We start from the raw sequence: 14,419 nt of genomic DNA on the forward strand, positions 1-14,419 counted from the left end.
TCTGCTGTCGGCTGGCTGGTGCAGGGCGGGGGGGTGTGCACCTGTGTCCCGGGCTGACTTCAGAGAGAGGAGACACAAGAGACCACACAGGGCTCCAGCTGCCTCGGCAGACAGCAGACTGTGGAGCACTGCAAATGCAGCTACGCCCGGCGGGCAGTCAGTGGCGGGGTTCAGTTCCTGAGAACCCCCCGTGGGGACTCTTCCTCTGCACTCTGGCCATGGTGATGGCAGGGGTTGATGAGAAACAAATGACATCTGGGTTGGATTTGGTCCCTTCTTAGCCATCCACATGCCACGTTCTTCCAACACTGCAGAAGGCAAGTCACTCCAGAGAGGCTTTGATGACAGAGCCCCGAAAAGAGGCGGAGTGTGATTTTGTTGTACCCACTCTTCACTTTTTCACTTCTTGTGATAATTTGCCGGGCTCCCTGAGAGGGGCAGAGGAATCAAACCCGGATCAGCTGCGTGCAAGGCTACCGAGAGTATCTCGCCCGCACGGCAGAGCTTGGCAAGCTATCAGTCGTGTATTTGACATGCCAAAAACTGTAACAACAAGTTCACAATGGAGACGTTACTAGTGCCAGCTCGAACAAATCAATGAGCAACAGGATGACAATGACAGTGACAGTGATAATTTGACTATGTGCACTGGGGTGGAGGCTAGGGGATGGAGAAGAAGAGAGAAGGAGAGATAAGGAGGAAGAGAGAAAGAGATGAGTCTGGAGAACAATAGAATTCATGGGATTCTCTTTCCCTCCACTCACTAGATAGGAACTTCTGAGTAACCATGAGTGGGGGCAGAAAATCAGTGTTTCATTCCCCATGTCCTTGGTCCCTGTGGTCCATTGCCTAAATTTCCTACCTTGCCGTATATAATTGCCCCAAGGACTAGAGCTAGCTGCTCCCCTGAAGAAGACCAAATTTAAGAAGTTTAATTCAACAGAGGTGACTGACTTGTCCAGGCTGGATGCAGTCTGCCCTGGGGAGCTCTCTAATGATAAGGAGTAAATGGAGGCTCCAGGATCTTATTCCTGAATGCAGCCAAATTAGGCAGGAGATGAAGCAGCTGCATGTCTCTCGGAGTCTCCCGGAATCCGAGCCTGAGATGGGCAGAAAGGGGGCGAAGGACTTTGGGAGTGGCTGGCCTTGGAATCACACCTGTGGGAGAGAGAGAGGCAAGGCTGCAAGGGGGGTGGAGGGAGAGGGTGAGCTGTATTGCAGAGCACACACAGGGACCCATTAGCCCCGACGCTGCAGCCAGATGCCTCCCTGAGCTGGAATGAGGTAGTTAGGCTCATGGCCGTCATGCTCAGGGATGCACACCTTGGTTGATGCTTGGATGCGGATACTCTTGAGCAGCATTGCTGGCAACGGAGAAATATTGTATCACAGGGCTCCTAGGGGCCCCTGGGTGGCGTCTCCCACCATCAGTCACAAGAAACCTAGAGCAGAGAGAGGCAAACCCGAGGTAAATCTTTTTAGTGTGGGAGGTGCCGGCTGGCTGTCATCGGGACTCTCTTCTGCGGCTGCAGCTCAGAAGTATCCAGAGCCTTCTATAAATAAATGAGTGTGACCCATGAAACTGGCCTCCCAAAGGCAGGCGGTAAACAAGATTCAGCCAAGAAGTTGTGGGACACAGCAGAAATGCACCATATGCACTTCTGTGTTCATTGCAGTATGATATAGAGAATGATTGTACTCGTTTGTGGGATATTTAAAATAGTATGAGACTAATATCCAAGGCAAAGAAAATCAAGGGCCAGGAGGACTGATCAATGGTTGGAAGCTTGGCACAAGTGTGTGTGTGGCAGGGAAAGGGGCAAGGAGAGGGAGGAGGGAGTTAGGATAGAGAAGGAATCCATATGACCATAATAGTTAAACATGATCACTCTGGACAAGAACTGAGTGTTGAAAGTAGGTAAAGAAATATACATGATAAACTTTCAGTATGTGCATTGCAAACTATAATGTCCAAAAGAAAAGAGAGGTAGAGAGAGAGAGAGAAAGAGAGAGAGGGAGGGAGGGAGGGAGGGAGGGAGGGAGGGAGGGAGGGAGGGAGGGAGGGAGGGAGGGAGGGAGGGAGGGGGGAGGGAGGAAGGGAGGGAGGAGAAAAGTGCCTGCCATAGAAGCAATGGGATGGTGGTAGGAGAGAAAATGGGGACATTGGTGGTGGGAAATGTACACTGGTGAAGGAATAAGTGTTAGAACATTTGTATCATTAAAGTCTATCATGAACGACTTTGAAATTGTGTATCTCACTGTGATTCAATTATAAAAAGAAGCCGTGGTATATACACACAATGGAAAACTATGCTTATGTTCTAAGAAAGAATAAAATCATGCAATTTTCAGCAACATGGACGGAACTAAAAGATACATTCTGAAGTTAGTCAGAATGAAAGGGACAGGTACAAACTGATATCTCCCTCCCTTCCTCTCCCTCCACCCCCCGTCCCTCATATCTGGGACTTAAACATACACAGTGAGATAGCAACAGAGATCCAAAGGCAACAGAGTGGAGTAACTGATCCATTATGATCCACACACACACAATTAAGTTGAGTGGGGGATGGAGGGAGGGAGCCAGTCTGGGTCTCCTGGGGTTGGGAGATGAGTCCCCTGGTGAGGGATGTGGTGTTGAAATTATGTGCATGAGAAATCATTATTGCAAACTAAAATAATATAATAATAATAATAAATTAGAAAAAAAAAAGTATTTGGCCTTGGGCCCCAGTGTGTGCCCTTGGACTAGAAGATGACAGGAGTGTCTGGGACAAACCCGGAAGGGACAGGAATCCCTGAGGGCTAATCTCAGTCAATGACCCTAATATAAATACAAAAGGCCAGGAAATAGGGGACTTTCTGTGAGTTCCAGTTCCCGGAGAAAATGAATGAAAATGGCAAACACACAACCAAGCTGCCACAGAGCAGATCTTGTGTCCAAAGCCATTTTATCACGTGACACAATCCTAGAATCCGTGACACATGCCAACAGAGCTACAATTAAATAAAGCCTACCTCAGCCTTCACTTCAGAGGAGAAAGGCCCTCCAAGGCCCCTTACAGCTCCTGTGGCCTCCCTGGCCACCTCACTGAGCAGGTCTCCACAGTGACGCTGAGGAGACACACGGCCCCAGGTGTGTCCAGGGACGCGTTTCTGCCACTTACCCGTTCAGGGAGCGGCCATATTGCCTTTGGACTCCTAAATTTCTCCAATTCTCAGATAAAAGCAAACCCTCTCTAGGTATGTCTGTGAGGATGAAAGTGCCACAATGTTTACCAAGCCCGAAACAGGTGGACACCGTCCCTATACCAGAGTCACAAAGATCATCTTCTGGATTCAGAGCTAAAGGACACACGAATGCTAGGAGTGACCTGATGTCACTGCCACGTCTCTGGGCCAAACATTTACCCTCAACAAGTATGTCATTGGCAGAGGGAACCTGCCGCAGCTCAAGTGGATGAGGTAAGAGTTTTCCTATCTCCTGTCATTAAAAAAAAAAAAAATAGAAAAATGAGATATTGTGTTGGTTATCTACCACCACATAACTCAGCGATGTAAAGCAGCAATTGAATGGCCCCCAGCTTGGTGAGTTGGCCAGGTGGTTCTTCTGCTGGTTTCACTTGGCCGCACTCACGTAGCTTGTTACTTGTGACTTGGCTCTGGGCTGAGCACAGCTGAAACAGCTGGGAAAGAGAGCTGTTTCATGAGAACGAGCACAAGCATGCAACCAGTCTTCTGTATGCGTTGGGATGGCTGGGGTTCCACTGGCCTCCACAAGATACTTGACCCAATCCAGCCTCATTGTGGAAAGGAATCACACAAGGGTATGAGCACCAGGAGGAGAAAACTCATTCGGAGCCATCCTTTTAATTAGCTACTACAGCTTTTGCATTTTATTTTCAAGATTGTACTAAAGTAACATGGATTTATAGCATAATAAGCATTACAAATAACGTAACATATGCCATGTTATATAACAAATGATGCAATGTTATGATTATGGGATTCAGGTGCAAAGCACTATAAATCAGCACCTGTAGATGCTACATTACGTTCGTGCTCACTGCTAAAAGTCTGGTTTCCATCTTTCTTCATAAACAGACCCCTCGTATCATATTTACCGTCCTCCTCCCTCTTCCCTCTTGGAAGCCCCTATTTCACTCTTAAAATTTAAGAACTTGTTTTGTCTTTGTTTTATTATTAGTTTTTGCTATCTTCTAGATATGACTGAAATAATATGAATATATTGTATAAATATAATAATATAATATAAAGAAATAATAAATGACTCTCCATCTAACATTTCACTTAGCAAAATAGTCTCTAATGTGTATGTGAGAAAAAGAGATAGAAAGAAAGAAAAAGAGAGAGAGAGAGAGAGAAGAAAATGCTTGCCATAGAAAAAGGGGGGAGGAAGTGGGGGAAATTGGGGACATTGGTGATGGGAAATGTGCACTGGTGAAAGAACAGGTGTTGGAACATTATATGACTGAAACCCAATCACAAACAACTTTGTAACTGTGTATCTCACTGTGATTCAATTAAATTAATTAATTAATTAGATAAATAAAAATTTAAAATACCCTCTACTATTGCAATAACATCTGTTATTACAATGAAGTACACATATGTTTTATATGTAGAAAATAGTATTTGATCCACAGATACTTCTCTTTCTTTCCCCCTCCCGCCACTTCTTGTTTGGGGCCCACATAAGTTGTGTTCAGGGCCTAGTTCTGCCCATGAGCATGGTGCTGGGAGTGGGTATAGGGAATGGGGTTGCCCACATGGTTCTTAGGGCATGGTTGAGCCTATGCCTCCGACATACAGAACACGTATTTTAGCCTTTTGAATTCTCTCCGTGGTCCCTGAACCCATAAACATTAAATGCTCTTAAGAAAGCTGCTAAAAAGTGAACCATGGGGAAGTGCCTGGTAAACTTGCACAAAAGTACATTTATCTGACATTCCACCCAGAACACCATCATGGCTTTTATCTCACAGCTTTAGATTGCTCTGATTCACATCTCACTGGTCAGAAGCCAGGCACACGACCCCAGCATAATTACAAAGGCATCTGAGAAACGTAATCCCAGAACAGGAAAATGGTTCAGATCTCACAGAGAATCTTTCTCTCCTCTCTCTCTATCACACACACTCTCTCCCCATCCCTCTCTCCCTTCCTCCCTCTCTCCTCTCTCTCCATCTCTCTTTACCACTCCATCCCTCTCTCCCTTCCATTCCTCTCTCCCTCCCTCCCCTCTCTCCATCTCTCATCTCTCTCCTCTCTTTCTCCCTCTCTCATCTTCTCATCTCTCTCCTCTCCCTCTCCCTCTCCCTCTCTCCCTCCCTCCCTCCCTCTCTCTCTGTCTGTCTCTTTCTCTCTCTCTCATCACATCTGATTGTGCTCAGGGGTTACTCCTGGCTTACTCTGAGCAATGCCAGCACCTTACCTGCCTTATCTGCCGTATACTGCCGTACTATCTCCCCCTCACACAGAATCTTAATAGACAGATACTAACAGACAGGTATTGCATCTGTCTCCACAGAGTCCGCCACACTTTGGAGGCTCACTGTGGTATTCTCCTTTGCCTTTGGTGTTACTGGCTGACAAGGAGCTGCTGATGAGGGAAGGTAGAATCTGTGGAGACTTGATTATTGACCAGACCTGGAGAAGGAACAACCAAGCCAAGTGTTATACCAAATACCCAAGATTCTGAACATGGGTCCCCCCGTTATCTGACTATATCAGAGGGTGATATGGTCCTGTGTGTTGCTTATCTTTAGTTACCTTCTGAAAAGACGATGTAAGGAAAGGATTGGCCATACTGTTTTTCTAGTGAGTAGCATCTCCCAACTCAGTCATTCTGCCTCAACACCAGATGTCTCTTTTCATTACTTAAATAAAGGTCTCGCTTCTTGGACACTGGGGGTAATCCCTACATCTCACCAGAAATATTCTGCATAGATTTCCCATCCCCATACTTTCCCCCTTTATCCCTGGTCCCACAGTCCTTTCCCTGTAAGTCCTTTCCTTGCATGGTACATCTGCACTGATTTTTGACCAGGTATACCTCCCTTCCTTCAAGAAAGGATCGAGGAAGTCCTCACAAATGATGGAATTGGAAAGTAGGAAGGAGGGCAAATCCATGAAGGCATTATGATAGTAGAGCAAGCTAATAAGAATCAGGAGCAGACAAAAAGTATTTAATAGGCAAGCCCAACAGAAATTGATCTTCATAACTACCCTGGACTGTCTTGTCAGTTTTTCAGGACCAGTGCAAAATGAAAATGTGGGAGTCCAGTTCAAAACCCAAAGGACAATATTTAAAACAAAAATTGGGGGAGAGCATACCTGGCCATTTTCAGGGCTTACTCCTGGCTGTGCACTCAAGAATCACTCCTGGCAAGCTCAGGAGACCATATTGGGTGCTGAGGGTTGACTCTAAGTCAGGTGTGATGAGACAATCACCCTACAGACTGTATTATTGCTCCACCTTCTCTCATCACTTTCCATGGTGTTTTTTAATTTGTTATTCAAGTTATTCTAAGTAAGATAAACTTAAATTTTTATTCTTAGCATAAATTTTATCATTTGTCTTTTATTATTTAATGTCTATTTTAAGTGCAAATATAAAAGTATTTAACTCATGTTTGGAGTAGTACAAAATGCACAATTCTATTTTCATAGGTCCTACATGCATATATATTTTTTCTTAACAGATGAGTGGGTGGACTGAGCAAAAATAACTTGCAACACATGAACATTCTACTAAGACTAATAAATAGGGACAAGATAAAAGGGGAAAAAATGTGGGTTGTCTCCATGCTTTTTTTTCAGATTCTAAAGTTTGCTTTTAACCTAAGTAAGAATATGATAGGATACATGGTTGACTATTTCATAGACCACCATCATCTTTTCACAACTAACATTCTGGTTCAAATGGAGAACATTTGGAGTTATCAATGACCCCACTTCACCAATGGTAGACATAACACACTTGCTTTGGTCTCACTTACCTTGTAGTCTCACTGAACGCTTCTGTGTTCTAAGACAAAAAGGAATTTGTGCTTGGGGTATATCAGAAACACTATAACTAACTTGGCTCTGAAGCATGAAAGACAAGATTATGAGGCATAGTTCTGCTTGCACATAAAGTCCATTGTCCAATCAAACTACAAAACTCAAAGTCAAAGGTAAAATTATGAAGAATTTCAGATAATTATAGCAGAGCGTTAAACCAAGGCTTCAGGACTCTTTGCGTTCTCTTAGCCATTAAGAATTTTTGTAGGTGCCTCCAACCAAACACATCTGAAACCAATATCCTGGTCTATTTACTATCACCACCACCAAATAGTTTATTCATCTCCCCAATCTCAACAAGCCATTCTACCCTCTAGCTGAAATCACATATTTTGTGAATCTTGCTCTCTCCCTTGCCCCTAATTTCTTCCCTCCATCACATCCAACTGATGGCCAAGTTCTGTTGTTTATAATCTCTCAAACATTTCCCCAATCTGTCTATTTTTATCGCCACTACTCCATCAACTCTTTTCTAGATAACTCTAATAACCTTTCATTAGTCTCCCGCTTCTTCTTTTGGCCCTGGGAATTCATTCTCCACATAGTTTTCAGAGTAATGAATCTAAAGTGAAACTGTCTCCATTTCACTCTTGGAACTGAAATAACTTTCTTAACAAATTCTTTCTGACCCTTCAGTTATGACCAAAATGTTTCTTCCTAAGAAAGGCCTTTCTGAAACATCTAATGCAAAGGAGACCTTTCCAATGCTAATCCATTCTATCTCTCTTGGAGACAATATTCTCTTCCTTCCCCACACTTAGCCACCTCTTGAAGTTGGACATTTGTAGATATTTATTGAGCTAGAGCTCAATATCAAAGGAATTAAAGATTCTGTTCCATCACTATTATATACCCAGCAACTTGTGCAGGTTTTGATCCTTACTGGATACTTATATTTTTAAAAAGGAATGAATAAATGGATTCATGAAGTGAAAGAGAACAAAGAATTTAGGTTAACTCCCATCACGGGGAGCTAGTGGTGCTCAGAAGAAACTCACAGAGGGAGGAACACTTCGAAGAGGGAAATAATTAATTTGGAAGGAGAATGATCTGATGCAGGTGGAACGGCATTGCAAGTTATTAGACATAAGCATGAATAGTAAATTCTGGTAGAAACTAAGGAAATCAAATCATCACTTTAAAAGTGAACAGGGGGACCAGAGACATATAGCACAGCAAGTAAGGCTCTTGCCTTGCATGCAGCTGACACAGCTTTAATCCCTGCAACCTCATATGGACTCCTGAGCACCATCAACAGTGATCCCTGAGCACTATAACAATATCATTAACGTTGTCTAATTCTGCTGGTAGAGCATGATAACACGACAAGTAAATGATAGTATCTAATGTTCGTCTAATGCTGGATTAGGGAAAGACAGTCAGGGAGACTACCCGGAAGTGTTGGTCCTTGACAGGCTGACAGATTCAGGAGGGAGGCAGAGAAATTGGAAAGGGGCTTAGGGAAAAAGAAGTAGCAGGAACAAAAGCCAGGCGGAAGCTTAAACTAAGTTGAATTGGCATGTGACGTAATTTTTTGAGAACAGTCTGAGGATTTGGGACCCTGCTCCCATTGTCTTCCGGCCTCACAGGGGTGAGGAGCCACAATCACCTGGCCATTTACAGCGTGGTTTACAGGGTCAAGCTGTGACACCGAAGGGACATCATTTTATTAGAAGCTGTGAGACTATTTACCAAATTTTCTAGAGCAGGGTTTTGCCCAACCTTGGATCTGTGGGTCAGCCAGTATTTACCAAGCAACATGTAAATTATAGTAAAAGAGACTTGCCAGAATCCATTGTAGGAAGGAAGGGTGAATATTGCCATGTGAAACTTTGCTTCCAACACCTTCACACTAGTACTTGGGTCACAGGCAAGAATACTTTATTTTCTTTTTATCTTCTTTTTGTTTTTGTTTTTGAGCCACACCTGGCTACGCTCCTGGCTCTGCACTCAGGATCACTGTTAGCAGTGCTCAGAGGACTGTATGGGATGCTGGGGATCAAACTCTGGGTCAGCCAAATGCAAGGCAAATGTCTTACCGGCTGAAGAACTGCTTCATCCCCAGTCAATCATCCCCAGGGATATTTCTCAGAGGAGCCTGACTCAGATATACTCCAGGGAAAATGACTTTATGAGAGTGAATACCTTGGAGGTAAGGGCTAATTGGAAGCTTTCTTAAGATATGATATGCAGATAAACTAGAATCTTCCAATTTGGGGTCTTTGAGTTTTTTTTAATTGACTCACCACGAGATAGTTACAAAGCTTTCATGTTTGTGTTTCAGTCATAAAAAGATCAAATACCCATCCCTTCACCCATGCACATTTTCCACCACCAAAACCCCCAGTATCCCCCCACACACACACAACCCTTCCCCTGCCTGTGTGGCAGAAAATATCCACAATACTCTCTCTCCACTTTGATTACATTCAATACTTCATCACTAGTCCTACCATTATTATTTAAATTTTCCTGCCACCACTCAAACTTGCCAAAAAGGCAATGCTAGACAATTTGTTTTGTATTGCTTATTATGAGTAGCATATAATGTCATTGTGGTCGCGTGCATCTGGAATTCTAAAATTTTAATAATTAAGGTCCAGAGAGATCTCTGCAGCCAGCTGCTTGGTTCTGAGATTCGTGTGTGTGTCTCTGAATCATAACCTTTAATGATCTTAATAAGTAGCCGGGGGCAGTTGGTGGGCATCATCTCAGGCTCCCATTGGGGCGAGGGGAGGGGGACGAGAGAGGCAGATTCCTCCCCTATCCCGTGAGATCTGGCATTTGCCATTACTGCTCCTGCATACCTGGGCTTTTCATTGAGTTCTGGAACATGGCAGCCACCAGGATTCCTAGGGCACAGGCAAAGGGACAGTACCTGCTCCCGTATGGAGTAGCCCGGCCAAAGTGACCTATTGCAAAGTTCGGAGGCATCTCTGCAGCGGGCTGCTCGATTCTGAGATTCATTTGTGTGGTGGGTCTTTGGGTTTTTAAAGGCATGTCAAACTACATCACGCTAATTAGTGAGACTGTTCCTTACTGTCCACTCCATCGGTCTCATCTTCCTTCTATCCGTGGCCAGAGTAGATCCATCCACGTAGATTGACAAAATCCCAAACAAAACAGGCTGCCATGTGATCCTGGTGCTCAGAGCAGGCAAAACTACGCCGCTCATCAAACTTAAGGTGGATTCCGGGATGGATGGACCACACTTGGAGAAGCTTGGACTCCGAGATACAGATGTCCAGACCTCCCTCCCATCCGTGCCTGGAAGAGCCTAAAGAGCTCGGGAAGAGCCAGTCACTGCTCAGCCAACTCCGAAAATTCCCAGGGTCCCAGCTGCCAGGTCAAGATCCTCAGAGCCAAGAGCTCCTGCTCTTCCCCACCCCTGGAGAGCCACAGCGTCTGGGTCAGTGCAGAGGCCGCTGAGCAAACACCCAGTGGGCCTCCAGGCCCCGCCTGGCTCGTTTCACTGTGGGAGGTTAGTTTCCTTTCCTCGTCCCTGTCTTCTCATTAGATCATCCGGCTGCTTCCTACAGCCGCCTGCTGGGTGACTGCTCAGGGAGATCGGCCTCTCGGCCCCCAGCCAGAACGCTGTGAGGGAGGACTCCTCCCTCTGCAGCAAGCACTCGGTGGGATGCCCTTGCTGGCCTCCAGACCCTCAGGACAACGGAGTGGATCCGAGGGTTTGTGCGCCACTTCCCCTTTCGGGAACCTAAGGCGGTGGTCCAAGCTAACTGCTCCTGGCTGCAGTCTGGGGGGGGGGGGGCTCTGATGGGGGTGGGGGGGCAGAAGGAGAGGCCAGGGCTCAGAGAGGCAAATTGCTGACCCAGCGATACCTTCTGCGGTCTTGGCTCTTGACCCACACACAACTTTCCCGGTAATCCTTTTGTTGCCACACCTTCAAACCACCCAGCAAGAAAAGGGGGAAGCCGTCTCTCTCTCCGGGAAGCCCTCGGGTCCTTCCACAGAATTTTTGTGGAACGCAGAGAGCGAAGGTGACTCAAGTGTTTAGCCTGTGGGAGTTGATGTGCATATGAGGTCTCAAGAAGGTCGGGCTAGGCTTCGGGCTCCACACTGAGGCATACAAGGGCTCACGAAAGTCCAGGCCGGCTTCCAAGTCCACACAGAGGGAGTCAGTCGAAGCAGGCAGCACGTGCTCAGGGCAGCTGAGCCCAGGGGAGTCTGAGGTGAGACACGGGTCCAGAGGAGTGAGGAGGAAGAGGTTTAAGAGATGGCGTCGAATGTGCTGTTGGGGTGTCCAAGCATAGGATGGACTGGTCTCAAGGGGGAGGCTCATTCGGACAGAAGCTCCAGCATGAGGCAGTTCTCCAGCATAAAGAGTTTCTTCCCCAACCACTCCCTGGAGGGGAATATAAACAGCATCCGGTCACCTCATGATTCCCTTTGTGACTAAAGCTGAGGAGGGAAATGACCATGGGCTCACCTCAGGCTCTGCCTGGACCATCCATCTAGAAGCCTGGGAGCAGCCCGCAACTGGTGTCCCTCATCACAGCCGCTCCAGAAGTGGAAAATGCAACTGAGCAACATCTCCTCCTCCCCAAGAGAACAAAACGGTCTTCATGTGCTCCTCTCCTTCCTCCTCAGGCCTCCCCCCTTTAGTCTCTCCCAGAGATAACTAGGTGGGCTCCGTGTGTGGTTCAGTTGCTGCAGGTAAGTCTTCCTGACAGAAACACAAAGGTCCTTGAAGAGAGGAGAGGAAGGAGCAGAAAGTAGAGAAAACCTCCGAGGTGTGACAAGAATCCAGGGAATGAAGGACCAGCTAGACTCACAGTTTGATTTCACCACCTCCTCAGCCTGCCAGCTCCTAACGGATGGGGCAGTTTGATTTGTGCCTTTCTCACATTAAACCTGCACAGCCTCAAACCACGGCTTCTGCCTACACCTAATTTCATCTGAAGTTGACTGTCAGGGCTCGGCAAGTTGGAAAGAATGGAATACTAAAGAATAGAGGCTGGAGAGACACTATCGCAGGCAGGACATTTGCTTTGCACATAATCAACCCGTGTTCTATCCCCAGCATCACATATGGGCCCTTGAGCACTGTCAGGAGTGAATCCTGAGCACAGAGCCAGCAGTACATCGTGAGCACAGCCAGGTATCAGTCAAACCCAAGAAATAAAGATAAGCATAGAGCAAGTTCAGTAAACAGGCTACCCAGAGGTCTTCCAGCCGCAATGGAAGGAACCCATCGAGGCCAAAACAACTGTTTCCTGCTGGTTGCTCAAACCGTGCATGGGGACCAATGTTCACAAAATTCCAGCAGCCATAGTTAGTTTCTCCTAATGTTCCTGCTAAGTTTGGCAACTTTTTTTTCAATCTCTAATGTCCTAGTCATGTCCACCCCTTATGATTCTTCTTGGGAGTGTCCTTTTGATTCAGAGGTTAAAAAGTGGAAAGAGGCTGGAGCTATAGCACATCGGGTAGGGCATTTGCCATGCAAACGGCCAACCCGGGTTCAATTCCCAGCATCCTCTATGGTCCCCTGAGCACCGCCAGGAGTAATTCCTGAGTGCAGAGCCAGGAATAACCCCTGTGCATCACCAGGTGTGACCCAAAAAGCAAAAAAAAAAAAAAAATGTGGAAAGAGAGTAGTGGCAAAATGGACCTCTTGAACAAAGAGGTCCATTGCTTAGTAGTATAGAAATGGGAGGCGGGGGAAATCCAGGGATAAGATGCCTAATTCCTCATCTTACAAAACTCAACAACAACAAAATCCAACAATGCCATACAGAAGTAGGATGAGGAGACAAACAGACACTTTCCCAAAGAAAACATACAGAAAAATTAAGTTATGGAATTTGCTCATACATGCACAGACATGAAGAGAATCATGCTGAGTGAAATCAGTCAGAGGAGAGGGACAGACAGAGAATGATTGCACTCATTTGTGGGATATTAATAAAAACACATAGTATGTGAACAATGCCCAAAGGCAGTAGAAACAAGGGCCAGGAGGACTGGTTCATGGTAGGAAGCTTACCACAAAGAGGGAGGGGGGAAAGCATTAGGACAGAGAAGGGACCACTATGACAATGATAGTTGAAATGATCACTCTGGACACAAACTGAGTGCTGAAAGGAGGTAAAGTGAGAAGTATGGTATCATTTCAGCAACAGTATTGCAAATCACACTACTAAACGGGGGGGGGGGGGAGAGAGAGAGAGAGAGAGAGAGAGGAGAAGTATCTGATAGAGGCAGATTGTGGGGGTGGGGTGGGGTGGGGGAGGCAGGTCAGAGGAAACTGGTGACATTGGTGGTGGGAAATGTGCACTGGTAAAGAGATAGGTGTTAAAACATTGCATTACTGAGACTCTCATAAACAACTTTGCAACTGTATCTCATGGTGATTCAATTTATTAAAACATAATTAAAATATTAGTAATGTTAACTTTCCAATTCTCTGTTAATAGGTAAAGAAGTAATAGGTTTTCTTAGATGATATCTCATGTATACATATAGAAATTAAGCTTATTTGTACATAAGATGACAAACAAAATTCTTAAAAATGATCACTAGTGGTCTGGAGAGATAGTACAGCAGGTAGGGAACTTACCTTGCACACAGCTGACCAAGGTTTGATTCCCAGCATCCCATATGGTCCCCCAAGGAGTGATTCCTGAGCACAGAGCCAGGAATCACCCCGAGCACTGCAGGTGTGGCACAAAAAAATATAATAATCACTAGTTTGGTTAATGATTGTCTCTATAGAACGTTTTCTGATATTGTTTTGTCTTACATGAAGAAAACCTGGAGGTCATAGTAATAGAGTTGAAATTGTTACTGTCTTTAGCAAAACTACCTAAGGCATTTTTAAATCATGCTTTGCATTTTTTAATGAACAGTAATCTACTAATAATATGCAATTTTTTCTCTTTCAGTTTTGCAATTCATACATTAAAAAGCCTAAAATTAAAAAATCATCAGGTCGGATCATCCTTACCTGCTTCTCTATTCAGAGGGCAGATAGAACATGATGAATGGAGTTTGCATGATTTGTGATTAATGTCTCTGCGTGGTTAGGGTGCACGCCACCCTAATAACTCCTATCTCATTCTTCCTGGGTCGGAGGGGGATGGGAATTATCCATTGACCTTGAGACAAGCAGTAGAAAAGGAAGTCAAACCTGCTCAAAGTAGGAAGTACAAATGCTAACTAAAATGCCCTTTGGCATTATAGGTCTTAGACCCTTTCAAAAATCAGGCTGCAGAATCTATAATAAGCTGCTGTAAAATGAATAATTTAAAGAGATGGCTTTAGGTGTTTTCTAAAAATGAGCATAATGCATCATGACCATTGGAACCAACAGTCA

General features: G+C 45.2%; 1 non-coding gene across 1 annotated transcript; it reads left to right on the top strand.

Moving 5' to 3' along the window:
• The first annotated feature begins 14,027 nt into the window (after positions 1–14,027).
• LOC129399205 (U8 small nucleolar RNA) lies at positions 14,028–14,162 on the top strand. Its single transcript, XR_008626986.1, has one exon. It is a non-coding gene; the product is annotated as a U8 small nucleolar RNA (small nucleolar RNA).
• Positions 14,163–14,419: the final 257 nt, after the last annotated feature.

The sequence above is a fragment of the Sorex araneus genome, chromosome 10 (assembly GCF_027595985.1).
Source record: "Sorex araneus isolate mSorAra2 chromosome 10, mSorAra2.pri, whole genome shotgun sequence".
In the NCBI taxonomy this organism is placed as follows: Eukaryota; Metazoa; Chordata; class Mammalia; order Eulipotyphla; family Soricidae; genus Sorex; species Sorex araneus.